This window comes from Myodes glareolus, chromosome 20, assembly GCF_982192425.1.
Source record: "Myodes glareolus chromosome 20, mMyoGla1.1, whole genome shotgun sequence".
In the NCBI taxonomy this organism is placed as follows: Eukaryota; Metazoa; Chordata; class Mammalia; order Rodentia; family Cricetidae; genus Myodes; species Myodes glareolus.
This window is the reverse complement of record NC_142045.1, coordinates 48,460,586-48,477,824: the sequence shown is the minus strand read 5'-3', so window position 1 is coordinate 48,477,824 and position 17,239 is coordinate 48,460,586. Positions and strand designations below refer to the sequence as shown.

General features: G+C 46.1%; 1 long non-coding RNA gene across 4 annotated transcripts in view; it reads left to right on the top strand.

Moving 5' to 3' along the window:
• LOC125397505 (uncharacterized) overlaps positions 1-17,239 on the top strand; it is a 599,497-nt gene that overhangs the window by 565,500 nt on the left and 16,758 nt on the right. For all 4 annotated transcript variants that reach the window (XR_014999298.2, XR_014999296.2, XR_015735786.1 and 1 more), the window contains 3 exons: positions 12,636-12,817; positions 14,571-14,611; positions 15,524-15,692. This is a non-coding gene — a long non-coding RNA (uncharacterized LOC125397505). The remainder of the gene's footprint in view (positions 1-12,635; positions 12,818-14,570; positions 14,612-15,523; positions 15,693-17,239) is intronic.

The following is a 17,239-nucleotide window of genomic DNA, read 5'->3' as shown; positions in this document are numbered from 1 at the left end:
GCCAGCAAAGGTTTTGTTTTTGTATGTGCCCGCCTCTCCATTTTAGTCAACTAATGCTGCCTGTCGGGAAAAGGAACAATTCGCTCCTCACCCACCCCTCGGCGCCTTTCTAAGATAAACAGGAGGTGCGAAACGCTTCCCAACACACGCGCCCCGGGCCCTCCTCCCACTCCGCGCTCCGACCTAGCAGCTGTCTCCGCGTCCCCGACCTGGGTGACAACTGCCTGTATTTTAAAACCGTCCCACTGACCGCGGCCAGCCGTGTTCACGTTTTCGGCCCCCTTCGCACTATGCCTGTCACTTCCCTACCCACTCCACCCCTTTCTGAAAACCCAAAAGAAGTGAAAATTGTTGAGGAATTGCGAGGAAATAGAGGATTTTCAAAAACGAGTCTTTGCCCACCGAAACACGAACTTGCACTTTAAAAAAAAAAAAGAGTAATATTTCCAGCGCAAGAAGTGCATTTGGAAACTTTGTCTTAAGAGGAGTCGGGCACATTGCTATTCTTGTGTGTCGGTTTGCTGGCCTCCCCACCCGCGGCGGACAATGCCCGCATTGAGGCGCGGTGGCCTGCAGGCAGCAGGAGGCTGGGGACTGCGCAGCCTTCCTCCAAGGGGCCCGCAGCTGCGGGAGCGTCAGGGGCGGGGAGACCGGTCGCCGGAAGGACAGCCGTTAGAAGTACCATTTTGCCTCAGGCCTTACACTGAGCCTGGCTTTGAGGACCTAGATACAGGACTGCCTGAGACGTGTGAGTGCGTACATGCGAGTCACCCTAAAGAGTGATGAGTTTTGCACTTTGTTTCGTTTTAATTGCTCCCCCCCCCAGCACACGCGATTTTATTTAAACACAGAATTTTGCACTCCAGGCGGTCCAGCCCCCTAGTCTTCATTTTTGAGAACCTTGTCTTTTGTTAACATCTCAACCTTGGGCTCTGACGCTAAGCCTGCCTCCGCCTTGGTGCCAAATTTGTCTCACCCGAGCCCTGGCACACCGCAATCTGGCGCTGGGAGTACGGCTCCGCAGAAAAAGTCCCCAGGCCAGAGACTCGGGGACATTCCTTTCTAGCTTGCTTGTTTTCTCCCCCAGAGCACACCAGCACCCACGGTCTTTGCAGAGGAACCACGAGGTCAGCAGACGCCCTCGGAAGGGCGCCACAGAGGCTCAAGCTGGTGCCTTAGGGTTTAAAACGTGCACCCTGCCGGGTGTCGGGACCACGTGCTGCGCCTTCGAAAGGTGGCTGCGGCCCCGATGCGGTACCAGGCGGCCTGAGATGGCGCAGGGAGCGCCGCAGCCACCGGTGGCGACAGGGGCGGGCGCTGCGTGGCAGAGCTGGCCGCGGCGCTGAGTGGAGAGAATTATCTGGAGCGTGTTTGATCTGGGGCTGCGTAGTCAGCTTCTGCTTTATTTGTTTGTTTGTAATCTCATATTTAGCAAGCCAGGACGGTGGTAGCAAGGGAGAAAGGAAGGGTTGGAGGAGGGGGCTTCGCGCTAACCACACCCCTTCCTAATGAGTTAATTTCCATATTTGCGTCTCCCGCTTCTAGCGCCCTCTCTTTCCGGATGCCTCCGTACAGTTGCGTCTTGCGCAGCTCAGACACTCTCCACTTAGGAATGAAACAAAAAAAGGCCCGAGTAAGAGCAGAAAATTGGTCTATTGATAACATTCGCTCCGAGTGTTGATCTTGGCATCGCGGGCAGTCGGTTAGTCCCCACCCCACCCCCAAACGGGTCACACACCGATTGCGGACGGTGTGCGGACTTGCTAGCTGACTGCAGACAGACGCTGAGGTCCCTCCCGCTTCCAACCGTCCGACCCTCGCTCGCCTTCTTTTCTCACAACTTCGCATTTTTTGTCCCTCAGAGTGAAGGCAGTGGGGAACCTAGCCAATGCAGAAAAGCAGTGGGGGGTGGGGAATAATCTCAAACAAATTAATCAAAAGTGAAAGTTTCAAACTAGATACCGACGGGGGAGGGGGGGAGAAAGATGTAGTTTTTTTGCACAAGAAAAAAAAAAGAGTGCTGGCCGAGGGTGGGGACTGGTCCTAACGTGGGCACCTGTGGGAGTGAAGGAAAGAAATCGACGAAATGGGCTTGCTGTCCACACACTGGGTCGGCAAAAAAGTTGTGGCAAAGACAGTGAAGTAGTTTTGGAGACGTGGGAACTCAAAGCGACATATCAGGGCTTCTAACAGGGTTGTCTACATTTGGGTGGCGGTTCTGTTCAGGAAATCGATTTGAGAAACAGACTTTTCTATTGTTTGTCGCCCCTGTCCCTCCCCACCTTGAGGGCTTCACTCTGCTTTGACTGGAGCGTCCAAATAGCTCGCTGGTCAAAGCGAACTGTCCCAAGAAACTCTTGTTTCCAAACTGGGGAGAAACTTAGGCAGGGAGCTGTAATCAAGATTTGTAGCTCTGCGAGGGGCAAGGACAGCAAACACCCCGCAGGTGTACGCTGTAACTCCACCATCCGGACTCCAATGTAGATTACTCTGGCCGCGTTTGATCGGCTCTTTGAAAGCCTTTAACAATTGCCTGTGACGAACGGCCCCGCTCAGTATTTTTCTGAATAATGCCATGAGCATAAGTCCTCAAGGTCTTTAAAGAGCTTCAGTTTGGGGGTCTTTTTAAGCGGGAGGCGTGTGTGTGTGTGTGTGTGTGTGTGTGTGTGTGTGTGTGTGTGTGTGTGTGTGCTGTTTTCTGATTTGCTTTTAAGGAAAAAGGGAAAATGTTCCATTTTAGTTTATACCTCGTCATCTTTTAGTTACTAACAGGAATCACTCAAGCAAGTCGACGCTTGATCCCCGTCACCTTTGCTTGCTGGCTTCCGGAAGCTGTGTGTGTCGCGTTCATTGTGTCAAGAAGGTTGCTCTTCTTTTTAATAATGCATTGTATATATATTTGTACACACACGTTACATTAATAAAATGACACAATTACTAATTTTTGTCTTGTTAGTTACAACTGCACTTGCTGTTCACAAGCGTCTGTGAAGGTAGTTAGAATAAACACATTATTACTAGTACCATTTTTATACTGTCCTGGTATCGTCTTTGTTCTTTCTAAACCTTATCTATTCAGAAAAAGCTTGACTTGACCGTCAAAGTCTTACAAAGTAAAACTCAGTTTGTCACCACCACCCCCAACACCTTAGCACCAAAACCCAGCACCAAAATGAAAAAAATTATAAAATAAAAGGAGGTGCTTCTGGACTTGTCTTGTTTGCATACAGTGTTTACATAAGGGGAGGGAAGCGAACTTTTGTCTGAAACATACACTAAGCAGAACTTTGATTTCATAAAGTGTCAACATTGCAGGGCTTATCATTCTGGGTTGGGGGACACACATTTGAATTATAGGCCCACTCCTGCCACTTCAGAGTATTCAGGGTTACCCACGAATGACTTTTGAATTTGCCTGTTGGAAAAGTTTTCTCTGTACTAAGTCACAACGGGAGATCAGGAAAAGTCGCTGTTTATTATCCAGTTCTGGACAGGAGCAGACCCCAGTACCAAGGGGCTCTTAGCTCTGGCCAGCAGAGGGGGGGCTCTAGCCAGCAGAGGGGGGGCTCTTCACAGCAGCCCCCTTTGTTCTCTTGAGCTCTTCCCCGATTTCAAGCTTCACTCCCACATCCCAAGTTTGTGTGTTAATGACGCTATTACCATCTGGCTTGCCCTACTTTCCAAAAGATATAAATCTCCCAGCTTGACTGCCCACATTATCATTTAAGAGCCACCGTAGCCAGAAGGAAAGGATGCTTTCAAGGCTCAGATTCTTCTGCTCTGCCTGCCCTGGCGTTCCTCTTCGGCCACGTTTATAGACTGCACATTGAGGACAAGAGTGTGCCTCAGAGCCCGCGCAGCCCCAGACCTATCCCTCCAAGCCAAAAGAGACACATTACCTGGAGGTGGAAAGACTCCAAATGATTTTCCCCTGAAAACTTCCTTTATTATGGTCGCTGTAACCCAAACACACACACCAGCCTCCTTTCTTGTGTTTGCACACTTCCCTTAGCCTCCTCTAGAGCTAGTAAAACTGTCTGCCCAACTCCCAGACATCCACAGCAATGTGCCCCTCTGCGGCCTTCCTTTTCAACAGGAGAATAGATTGTCTCTCTGTGGGGATGGGGGTGGGAGTGACAGGAGGAAAAAGGAGCTCTGTGGAGCAACTTTGGGAGCTGGACAGCCCTCCCAAACTCCCGCTTTTAATGGCGCCTGGACGGGTGTGTGCCCTTCCTGCATGGATGTCTAGAGCCTCCTCTGCCTTTCGATTCTTTCCTGGGGCATAGTCATTGGTGGGTTTTGTTTTTTTGAGCACAAAAGCTGAGAACATATAACAAAAGTAGCCAGGCTGGCTTGTGCATGGTACCACAAAGCCTGCATTTATAGGCCTGGTCCCTGTGAATGGGATAGAGCCTACTCTGCCTCTAAGCATGTGGACTGAGGGTCCAGGCCCCTTAGCTGATTGAAACAGTTCGACCCCCCCCCCCACTTTACAGATTACTGGGCTGTGTTTGCTTATGGTCAGTCATATCCGGGTACTTCTGTTTCCATAGACTCTTCTTCCCTGAGGCAGGTTCCACTCACATCAGCCAACCCTCCAGCCTGGAAGATTCCTAGGATGAACTTCCCAGGTTCCTAGGGAAATCTCTTCTTCAAATCAGAAGAATTTCGGCCTGCGTGGGAGCTGGAGTGGGAGCACACACATGCACACACAGATGAACACCTTAAAGCCTTCATCAGAGAAAGGAACTTAAAGGAAAACACTCACATATTACATGCTTATATCCTCCTATTACTTTGTTTGAACTAAGTACAGACTGCCCCAAACAGCGGCTAACTTAGAGCACACTGGCAAAGCTCTTTGCATGCAAGAGGCTTTTTATTCCCTTCTCAGTTCATTTTCTTGCCCTTTTCTTCCAAACTGAAAAAAAAAAAATCTTGTTTAGAAATTTGTATCCCCCTTTTTCTTCTGAGAACATTATCGAGTTGATATGAACAAATTGCAGAGGATATACCATTTAAGTAAGATGCACTTTTAATCACTGGTCATTAAAATGGTTATGTTAAATATACTCAATTACATGCATGACTTAACTCTAACAGTACTTTCTATTCTCCCAGCTGCTCACATATTCCTAAACGGTAGTCTGCGGTGGAAACTTGATTATGCTGAATCCATACATTTCCATGGATTTCATCAGCCTAATTAATGCCTCAGTGTGGTCCTGGGGTCTGAATGAACCTTTTACTGTCATTTGAGGTTGAAGGCAGTGTCGGAATGTAGAAGTGTTTTCCTCTTCTTCTTCTTCTTCTTCTTCTTCTTCTTCTTCTTCTTCTTCTTCTTCTTCTTCTTCTTCTTCTTCTTCTTCCTCTTCTCCTTTCCTTTATTGTTTACTCACTGGTACTTTGGAATTCCACTAAGTAAGGGAGGTAGCAGTCATTAAAGAGAAAGTATTACACAGCAAGAAAGCCCAGGAAAATGCCAGGGAAAAAAAATAGGCTGGTTCTTTATTTAAATATTCTTGATTTCATAGACAATCTCCAAATATTTAGAAAGGCAGAAATTACCACCATGCTATTGTATCTCAAAACTGCATTGAAAAGGAAAAGTTGAAAATAGATTTACAAGCGGTGGCTGAACTCATTTCTTTTGCTCATCAAAGCCGCGTCTGCTCCCTCCTTTCTTCCTGCTCCTGCACTTCCAGACTGGGTTTCCCCTCTCCAGCAACTTTCATCTTTTCCGAGGAAGCACTCAGGGCGTGTATTCACAAGAAACTCAAATCACCCCCCAAGTGGGTGACTCCATTCTGTCTTTTCAGGTGTAAATTTACATTTGAATACATCTCAACCTCACTGACCCCTGCTATCCCTGGCCCTGCCTCCACAGAGCGGCTGCCAATCTACAACCCCACAACTTGCAAGGGCAGGCAGAGGTCGAATTTCCCAATCCCCGCCCCTAACCCAGGGAGCAACAAGTGCCCACACTTCCCAGGAGAGAAATCCTGCTGTATCTGTTCTTAGTGAACTGCATGGAGAAGAATTCCTTTTAAGATGTATTTTCTTGGTGATCAAGAGTATGAGAGAGAGAGAGAGAGAGAGAGAGAGAGAGAGAGAGAGAGAGAGAGAGAGGAGAGAAAGCTCAAAAGGAAGTGGAGATTCTGGACTCTCTTTAAGAAATGTAGTAACTCTGGCAAGTGAACATTGAAACTTTTCCCTTCTTTTTGAATTCCCAAGGACAGAGACTATATGCCATTGGTCTAAAACTTGGTATCCGCAGGGGAATGTCACACCTGGACCCCCATCTGATGGATGGAACTAGAGGATTTCAAATCTACAACCTTGGAACTTCAGGCATATTTTGCTAATGTAATGATTTTTGATCTATAAGTGTGTTTTCAGGGCTGGGATTTAGACCAAGCACCTTGCTTGGCTAGGAACAGGTATTAAGAAGAAACAATGTGCCAGAATTGGTGGCACAGGACTCCTGCCTGGTGTCCATCATCTGCCGTTTAAACAGATCAATGGAGACACAGATATGTCTGTAAAATTAAGCCAACAGGAAGCTTAGGGAACTGCCTTAGAAGGCGTATGTAGGGTGGGGAGTTAGGATCTTCTCTTCATCAAGTATATTGGCTCGCACCCCTGGTTTGGAATTTAGGAGGCAGAGACAAGATGCTCCGATGCTGGAAATTTGAGGTCAGACTTGGCCACATGGAGGAACACTGTCAAATTTAAGGAATCAGATATAATTTTACAAGCCCCCGTCCTTACCCACACACACATTACCTGAGATAGGGATAGGATTTATAGTCGTTTCCTACAATGGCAAGAAGAGCTAACCGGTCAAATGCCTGGTTACAGTGAAACATCAGAATTTACCAAATTCCGGTTACAGCTGGTATGATGTGCCTGGTCCTGACTCCTCCTGTCCCACTCCCACTGGGGAACCCTTGTCTAGAAGAATGACTTGGTACCTGTGTAGGCCTGGTCCTGACTCCCCCTTTCCCACTCCCACTGGGGGACCCTTGTCTGGAAGGGTGACGTGGTACCTGTATAGGTTTTCTCCCTTCTATCCCCTTACTGGTCAAGAAGAGCCGAGGAACCGTGATCATAGATAAACCCTACAGTGTCCACAGTCCTACAGCAAAGTTGCCAACAAAGTCTGAATGAACTGCAGACATCACTAGGTTGATAGAGTGCCTATCTGACAGCACAAAGCATTGGTTCAATTCCCAGCACAGCATAGACTGGGTGGGGGTAGTGATCCATGTTTGTAATCCCAGTTCTAGGGAGGTACAAGTTCAAAACCAGGCTAGACCTGAGTCCCTGTCTCAAAAGCCTATTCAGAATGAGTTGGAGACCTCTTTTTGTTGTTTTTTGCTTTGCTTTGTTTTGTTTTTTGAGTCAGGGTTTCCCTGTGTAGCCCAGGCTATTCTGGAACTCGCTCCGTAGAACAGGCTGGCCTCATATTCCAAGTCTGAACTCTGATCTCTCGTTGAACTCAGTACTGTGATTGAAGGTGTTTGCCACCAGCGCCTGGTGATTTGGAGACTTCTGAGAGATTGTAAAATGGAGCATGTTTGAAATACTGGCTTTTGACAGACGCCCAAGTTCTATTTTCTTCCAGAGCTAAGTGGGCGCAGCAGACAAACCTTGACTCCGGGAAGCTGAGCAAATTAGAGGTAGAGAGCATCGTTCTCCGACCAAAGATCTTAATGATGGCCGATGGAGGAAATACAGACTCCCACAGCCGTGGGTTAGAAGTGACAAGTGTCACACGTCCACGCTATAAAACTATAAGATGTTTTGTGTCGCTGTGCTTACTACTGTCTGATCTCCCTCTAGCTTTTATCTTTTGTGTCGGGGAGCGCGTTCGAGACAGAGTATCTCTGTGTTGTCCTGACTGGCCTTGATCTCACCGAAATCCACCTGCCTCTGCTTCCAAGTGCTGGGGTTAAAGGCGAGCGCCACCACGGCCAGCCTTCCTCTAGCTTTCTTATGTATGTATTTACTTACTTGCTTACATGGATAGTTTGATCCAGGCACTGGGCAACTGTGCTATTTGCTGCACAGACTCTCTGACAGATTCACCAGAGACTATTTTTACCTATAGTGTGTAAACGATTTGTAGTGTGCCGTGGTCATATGCCTTCTTAGCAAGGTTTTGGGATGAGTTAACCTGTTTCCTGCATAATCAAAGTCTCCAAGCTGGTTGAACTCCAGGGTAGGTGCATCCAGTAACAGGTTTTGAAATGAGCTCCCATGAAACAAGTCCCTGAGCTGAGCGGGAAGCAGGGTCACAAATAAAAACAGAGTAGGTCTGGTCATGGGCTCCTCTTCGCTCCTCTGAATGGCATGCTAGCATGTGTGTAGCAGACTGTGTAGCAAGGCTGAGCATTGTCCCCCGAGATGGTGAAGTTGGGGCAACTGCAATTGGTAGTTGTTATGTTGTTTACAATCAGAAATGTGCCCGGCGGTGCCCCCTTGTTTCTGGAGTTGCAGGCTTTAGATGCTGTGGTGTGGTGTGTCCTGACAGTGGCCAGGCAGACAGGCTTTGAAACTGTTCAGCACTTAGTTTCTGAACTCTACTTTTAAATCCAAATCTGAATTTTGCATTGGTTCAGGAGAGGAAAAAAAAAATACCTAATTTGAAATCCTGTTATAAATTCTATGAAAGCCAACTTAGAAGAGCTTAGAAATGGCTTTGAGTCCTACATCTCATGTGCTGTGCTGGCCCCTGTGGTTGTTTCTGAAAGAAGAAAGGGAACACCTGGTCTCTAACCAGGAGAAAAGCGGATTCCAGGATCTCAGTCTCTCAGTGGGGGCAGGCCTCTGCACTCACAGAGATCAGGAAATTTAAAGCCGTTCGGGTAGATCTGCTCTTGTCATCCAAACAGCACATTTTCCAACTCGGAAATGCCAGTTCGTGTTATTTCTGTGGCTAGGAGTTGCTTAGGATCCGTGACAGCTGAGGTTTTCCTATTGATTTTATGACAATGTAGTTCATAGCGCCGCAGAAGCGAGAAGAGAATCCAGTTTAGCAAGGTGATTCTTAATTCCAGTGCCGTGCGGCAATCAAAGTGCCAAGATCGAAATTCAAACCTGAGAAAGTGCAACGGGGAATTCGATTTTGAATCTGAACTTTTTCAGCTACCTCGGCCCTCAGAGAAGGGATGGGGCTGAGGTTTAATTTGAATCCTTACAATTCGTAATTGAATGCATCACCTTGAAAGAAAGAAGTATCTTATATTCTGTGTGCATTAAGGGGATAGAGATATGGCTCAGCAGTTAAGAACACTTGCTGTTCTTGCAAGAGGACCTGAGTGCAGTTCCCAGTACTCATGTCAGGCAGTTTACAACTGCCGGTAACTCTAGCTCCTGAGAAACTGATGCCCTCCACCCTTAGTGGGGCACCAGTATTCACATGTGTCTATGTGTCTATGTGTGCATACACATACACAAATGAAAATAAAAATAAAGCTGGGTGTGATGGCGCATGCCTTTAATCCTACCCAACACTTGGAAGGCAGAGGCAAGTAGATCTCTGTGAGTTCAAGGCCAGCCTGGTCTACCAAACTAGTTCCAGGACAGCCAGGGCTACAGAGAAACCCTGTCTTGAGAATAAATAAATAAAATAAAGATTTTTTTCTAAGAAACCCCAAATGCATATGTAGGTCATTGTAGGTGTGTTAATCATGGACCAAAATAGATCTGTGCTAGGTCCCTTGCATATATAAAATGGTTATGTAGCTGGGTGTTCTTGTGGGTCTCCTAACATTGGGAGTGGGGGTGTCCCTGATTCTTTTGCCTGCTTTTGGGATACTTTCCTCCTACTGGGTTGTCTCATCCAGCCTTGATATGAGGAATGTGCCAAGTCTTACTGTAACTTGTGCCATGTTTGGTTGCTATCTCTGGGAGTGAAATGAAGGAGTGGGTCTGTGAGAGATTGGAGGTGGGGGGGGGTAGGGGCTGGGAGGAGAGGAGAGAGGGGGAACTGCAATCGGGATCTAATACATGAGAGAAGAATAAATAAATAAAATATATAAAAAATAAATTAAGTTACCTCTAGATCTGTGAGTGTGAGCACAAAAGGGGCAGCCGTTAGCAGTGTGAGCTAGGTGGAGGAGGCCATGACAGAGGCACTTTATGCAGGAGAGCGAACGTCAGACTCCTCTTCTTAGATAGCATGATGTACACACACTTTCCCAGCGTATCCACAGGGAGATATGCCGCGTCCGTCTTGTGCATTATTTTCTCTAAGGTAAGGAACAGGCAAGTGCATTGGTGTCAGTTGAAGTCCAGTGACTCCCAAGACACCTGGATTTCAAACAAAAGAACCTGGGTCAAGAAAAACAGTAGGATACTGGAGACACAGACCTGTATGTTTAGAAAGCATCAATGCAGGTGGCGGAGAGAGCAGCGCTGTCGGGAGGAAAAAGAGCAAGCAGGAGCATCGGATGCAGGAGGAGAGCTGGCAGGTACCCCATGGTCCGTGCTGATCTCAGCACAACTGAAAAGCTGCAGCCTCGCAGATGGGCTGCTGTCTGCCCCTCCCCACCATGCAGATCTGCTTATATTTGTAGCTGAAAGCCATCCAGCTCACTACAGTCGCATCAGGGACAAGCCCAAAAGGGACATTTCCGTTCCTTCTCCACCCCTTGTGCCCTTGCCCACTTTCTTCTCTCTGTTCAGTTCTGGACTCTCTTGTTTCCATTTGATGTTGAGACAGCCTCATGTAACCTAGGCTGGCCTAGAACTCACTACTTGGCTGAGAACAGCCTTAGACTTCTGAACCTCCCACCCCCACCTCCTGAGGACTGGCATCATAGGCTTGTGTAGCCATGCCTGATTTATGCAGGGAAGGACTGAACCCAGGACCTCACATGCTACACCCCAGTCCTGCCGAGCATGGTGGTGCACACCTGTGATCCCAGCAGGGGGACAAGGAGGCAGGAGGAAAATGAATGAGAAAGTGTCTTTTCCCTAACTCATTTCTCTTCTCGGGCCCCCTGGAAACTTTTCAGAATGAAATCATGATTATTTTCCCAAAAGTTAGACAAAAGAGAGAGAGAAATTAGCAACGACTAAGAGAAATTTAGGACGGCTCCACAGAGAGTGACAGAAAGCATCCACAAGTGGCAGCCAGCTATGGGCCGTAGCCCCGCGTTTGCCTACAGGCTTTTTTTTTTTTCACTCTGTTCTCAAGCTTCTTCAGTCCCGAAGAAAGACAGCGAAGCTGGCGTCAACTCGGGCGGCGTTAAATCAGCACAGTGAAGTCATTTGGGGCTGAGCGGTCATCCTGTGTCTCATAGCTCGGAGCTATTTGGGCAGTCCTTCCTGTCACTTGGAGGGGAGATAACTGAGGCCACGGGCCTCCTGCTTGACATCTAATTACAAACCCAGCCGAAAGGAGACTGGGCCCTACTAGAGAAAATTCATAGGTCCGATGCTTCCTGGCTAGAACAACTGAAGAAAGGAAATTAGCCAGAGGAATAGATCGGCAACATGACCTTGCTATGTTCCATACAGTACCCTTCCTGAGAGTTTGGAAGCTGGTCAAGGCAGTTTGGTGGAGTTTGTTATTTCACACCTGGTTTCATGAGGTCTCTGATCAGGTTATTTTCCAGAACATTTGGTACCTGAAGGACTCCAGGGCTCCAAGATATCTGTTGTTGTTGCGGTGTTGACATTTCCTGACCTGTGATGATGCTGAGCAGGCAGGGAGGGCCTAGCTGGGTCTGGGTGGATTCGAGCCAGTGGGGCCTCTGGAGTTCAGGCTTTGTGCCTATAAACGTGTCTGCAGGTTTTACAGCACTAACGGGATGGGTTTTTACCATCAGAGAACGTTCAACTCAGCTGGCTACTGAGCAAAATATCTGTATCATTGCCCAAATGTTTATACACAAAACCGAAAAATGAGAACTGGGGTGCAGCTCAGTTCGTAAAATGCTTTCTTTTTCTGTCTGTCTGTCTGTCTTTCTTTCTTTCTTTCTTTTAAAATAATTTACTTACTTTTGTTTCATTTAAATTGGTATTTTGTCTACATGTAGGTCTGTGTGAGGGTGCCAGACCTTGGCATTACAGACAGTTGTGAGCTACCATGTGGGTGCTGGTTATTGAACCTGGGTCCTCTGGAAGAACAGTCAGTGCTCTTAACCACTGAGCCATCTCTCCAACCTGGTAAAGTGCCTTTCTAGAGTGCAGGAAGTCCTGGGCTGGATCTCCAGCACAGAATAAACTAGTACTTGAGAAGTGGAAGCAGAAGATTCTGAAGTTCAAGGCTACAAGTTTCAGTTCATCCCAGAAGGAAGGAAAATGAATAACGATTAGTTTTTTGTTTGTTTGATTGGTTGTTTTTTTTGGGGGGGGTGGCTTTTTTTCTTTTCTTTTCTTTTCTTTTGTTTTTGGGACAACGTTTCTCTGTGTAGCCCTGGTTGTCCCATAACTCAGTCTGTTGACTAGGCTGGTCTCGAACTCAGAGGTCTGGGCCCGCCATTCTTTGTCTCCCAAGTGGTGAGAATAAAGGCATGGAAAACTACTTGTTTTCTTTTGAGAGGGGAATTTTAAAATTGAAGAAGCTAATTGAAGGGTCTTGGGGATATAGGACTTACATTTGATTTTTTTTTCTTTTTCAGATCAAACTTAGGAATTCCCAAGACCCATTTAAAAGAAAATGGCTGGTTCCTTTGGTTTGAGAGTGCAGACATCCCTTGCAAACCTAAGAATGGCCTCCTTTCCTGTTTGCTGCTCCTCCTGTTTTGTTAGCCCTGGGTCCTGTGAGAAGCTTGCCAGGAGGTCCCTGAGCTGGAAAGACCATGTGAGTTCATCTCAGACAATGGGTGGCACCACTGTGTTAGTGACTCACTCAGTGGAGAAGCTACTCTCTGGAAGATCCTAGCAACTTGTGTTTGGTAACACAGCAAGGTCCACTAAAGGTCAGCCGGAGGGGCATCTGAAGTATTTCCTTCTGGAGCTAGTTCTGAGAAAAAGACAAGAAAGGAAATGATTCCTGAATTATACTCTTTTTCCTTTTAAAATTGAGATGAATTAATCAGTGATACATGCCTGTAGTCCCAGCCATAGAGAGGCTGAGGCAGGAGACTCTCAAGACTAAGGTCCTCCTGGGCCACACAAACACCCAGCTGGGTGTGGTGGCGCACACCTTTGACCCCAGCACTCAGGATTTGGAAGCCAACCTGGTCTACATCAAGTAACAGGACAGTCAGGGCCACAAAATAGAGAGACTGTTTCAAACACCAAAGGGGTGGGGGGGTGAGAAAAGACGAATTACTGAATACATAGATTCATGTTCATTCTATTCCAGGAAGCCAGTGGTGATTATGAAACAGTAAAAATAGGTCACAGCAGAATGCACACTCAAGAGCAGCTTAGAACACTGTCCTGCCACTTCTGTATCATTTTTCCTGTGACAGTTACTACATTTCTCTACTTTTTTTTTTTTTTTTTTGGCAGGGGGGAGACGGGCTTAGAATCCATATGAAAAAAAATACATATTTACTTCTTTATTTATTTTATGAAACAGGCCCTCCTACACTCCATGCCGGGCCTTGAACTCATAATGTAGCTGAGGATGGCTTTGATCTGGAAGTTTAGGAGCTGTCATTTCCAGCAGAACAAAAAAAATGGTATTTAGACCAAAGACATTGTTCATTATATAGCCAATGCTTTCTTAGATGCCAGGCAGCTCTCCCTTCTCCAGTGTGCAGAAGTGCTCCTAAACACTGGTATACGTGAGTGGGCACATAGCAAACACCCATGTGCGGGGCGGGGGGGGCAGATTCTTCCCATGAGGTAGATGAGAAAACTCAGGGTGCGTCAGAGCAACAACAGCATCGAAAGCCGGTGATTTCAGGTCACAAAATACTTGTTCAGCTCCCTAACTGGTTTGTCATTGCTAATGTTTCGTAGGGCTGAAACTCAAACCCAGGGCCTCCCCGGTGTCAAACAACCCCTCCACTAGAGAGTCTCCTCCTTAGCCTTCCTAGTTAGAAACAAACAAACACACTTACTATGGTTCTTCTTTACTTTCATGTTACATCCAGGAGCTATTTTAAGGAATGTGATGTAATAACCTGTGACCAGAAGTCCAGTAGCGGTTGCGGAATGGGATGAAACAGGCTGTGGAAGTCCTGCATTGGCCAGGACTTTATGTCAAGTTCATATTTGGAATGAGCATGAAAGAACATTTGGTGGGTTGGGGTTTTTGTAGTTTGGTTTTTTTTTAAATTTATTTATTTTTATTTTATGTGCACTGGTATTTTGCCTGTATATACAGGCGTCTGTGTGAGGGTCTCAGATCTTGGAGTTACAGACAGCTATGAGCTGCCATGTGGGTGCTGGGAATTGAACCCTGGTCCTCTGGAAGAGTAGTCAGTGCTCTTAACCCCTGAACCATCGCTCCAGCCCCTTGTTGTTTGGGTTTTGTTTTGTTTTGTTTTGTTTTGTTTCTCAGACAGGGTTTCTCTGTGTAGCCCTGACTGTCCTGGAATTCACTATGTAGACCAAGCTGGCCTCGAACTCACAGAGAAATGCCTGCATCTGCTTTCCAGGTGCTGCGATTAAGGGTGTGTGCTACCGCCACCCAGCTTTGGTGAGTATTTCAAATTTTAAGTTTCAGTGTTCTGATATTAAACTGATATTAAATAAAGTATTTTTTCCTCTGGGTATTCTTTGTTATGTATAAAATATTTCTAGAGTGGTTGTGTTGTTGTTGTTGCTGTTGTGTGAGTGTGTCTAGGTGTTTTGTCTGCATATATGTCTGTATGCCATGTGCAGTGCCCTCACAAGAGGGCATTGGTTCCCCTGAGACTTGATATAGACAGGTGTGAGGTGCTGTGTAGATATTAGGAATTGAACCTTGGTCCTCTGGAAGAGTGACCAGGGGTCTTAATTGGCTGAATCATCTCTCCAGCCATGAGTATTGTTCTTAACATATATACTATTTTTGTGACGTCATTTGTGGGTAAAATATGTAATGACAATTGTTCTTGGCTTTTTCCCCTATGTTTATTATTTCAAGGGAGGCACAATGGAGAATATCCACTTAAGGGGAAGAAGTACCTTGAGCCTGTTTTTAAAGCAAAAATGTTTATTTAGAAACTTCCCTCCAATAGCTGATTAATTATTCTCTTAGAGGAGTGGGGCGATATTAGAATTTCCAATACAATTGCATTGTTTGAAAGGTTTGCTCATGCCTCGTTCATATGCTGTCAGTAATGTGGTCCCCCGGACACACACCGAAAAGAGAGAGAGAGAGAGAGAGAGAGAGAGGAGAAAAAGACAGGCACACAACAAACATGAAAGCAGATCTGCTTCAAACATCAAATTTTGTAGTTTGAAAGAGCATCTTTTAGGACTTTATTAATATCCAAAGAATAAACAAGTCAAGGCCATCCTCATTCCTAAAAAAAAACAAAAACAAAAAAAAATTTAATTGTGATACACATTTCTATGAGGTAGGTTTTAACATATTTTTTCCTATTTTTTTTTCTCCTCCATTCAGTAAGAAGGATAAGCCTTTAGAGTACCCAGTCACCGTGGTAACTGCCAAAAAAATTCTCCTGAAGTTTGAAGAGGTCAGCTCTCGGGGTCGACAACTCTGCCCTCTCCCCAAGCCCGTCTGCGATGCTGGTCCTGCGGTTGGAGTGTCAGGCCAGATCCGACCGTGGGAGGTGGGCTATTCCGGCTCTGATAGAAATTTTTTGAGTCAGTTCATGGCCTAGACTCTCCAGGTGGCCTCCAAAATCAATTCTGACCTCCTGACCCTGTCTCATAGAGGCATAGCATGCACCCTAAGTAAGGATTTAGCCAGAGACGACAGCATTTGCGGAGTGTTACTGGGGACAGCATAAACATTTTGGAAGGCCAGGGAGAGGCGTTGTCAGCCATTGTTAAAATGCGTGCAGCAAAGCAAGGGGCTCTGCTTTCGAAAGTTAGAAGTGTTAAGTATCTGATTCAGAATCCCCACCTGACCAAAATCAGTTTTATGTAAATAATAAACCAAGCATCTTTACTCTTTTATATGCTTTGCTACAAATATGCAAATAGGGTAGACAGCGCTGCAACAAACTAGATACAACATGGTTATCATGTGGCGGAAACGGATTATTATTCAAATTCAATATTAAATAAAGAACTTGTAACCTTGTTAAGTAGTAAAGTGTGTACCTGTTTTGAAAGGTTTTAAAGGAGGGATTTTTCACACCTTCTCAGGGCAAATCAAGCCTGGGGATTGACAATGAATTGTTTGGCTCAAGTCCCTTGCTACTTTGTAAAGCAAATGACTAATAGGCTCCATCTGGATACAAAGTAGAGAAAATTTGTAAATAAGGAAAGTAACCTCACACAGAGGTTTAAAAAAAAAGAAAAGAAAAGAAAAAATTGACAAGATGTAACAGTGTCGTCACAGCAGAGTTATACATAGTCAATAGTTTAAACTATCTAAAGCTTGGAAAATAAAGCTGGTGTCTATAGACCCTTGGGATCTCTCTCTCTCTCTCTCTCTCTCTCTCTCTCTCTCTCTCTCTCTCTCTCTCTCACACACACACACACACACACACACACACACACACACACTTTTTTTGTTCAAAAAGCACCACTCAAATTTCCCAGGTACAGGGACCTGGACCACTCACTGGAAGAGGCACTGAAGGGCTGGTTCTTCCTTGACCCCTGCTGAGTTCCACCCTCATCCCTGTTTGCTGTTTCCCCAGCTCTAGAAATGGCAAGTCCCTACCCCATTAGGAAGCGACTGCTGTGCCCGTGCATCTGATTCTTTTGTGAAAATTAGAACCTAAAGAAGGCTGAGAATCCTTTGGGGTGCAGACTAGGGAATGGGGAGGTGCTCTGTACAAATGCTCATGCTCCAAGGCCTGGGACTTGCTCCTTCTCACTCCATTAAATCCCTATTATAAAACTTATCTCCACAAAGCCTATTATAGTATTCTGAGAATAAACTGGACCATGAATAACTTAGCTGGAAGTGTAGATTATTTTCTACTCGAGGAAACCTCGACATGACAACAGCTTAACTACGGGAATAGTGATTAATCTTAAATAGATGGATTCCAAGCTTCCGTCTTAATACAGGGCACCTTTACTGTTCCCGCCTGACACTCAAGATGCCCTTCTCTGGCTTAAGCCCGCCCCAGTGATGACACTGTCCTGCCAGCACTGTAGAGGTCTGGCAGCAGGTGACCTCCTTTGGGCTGTGGATCTG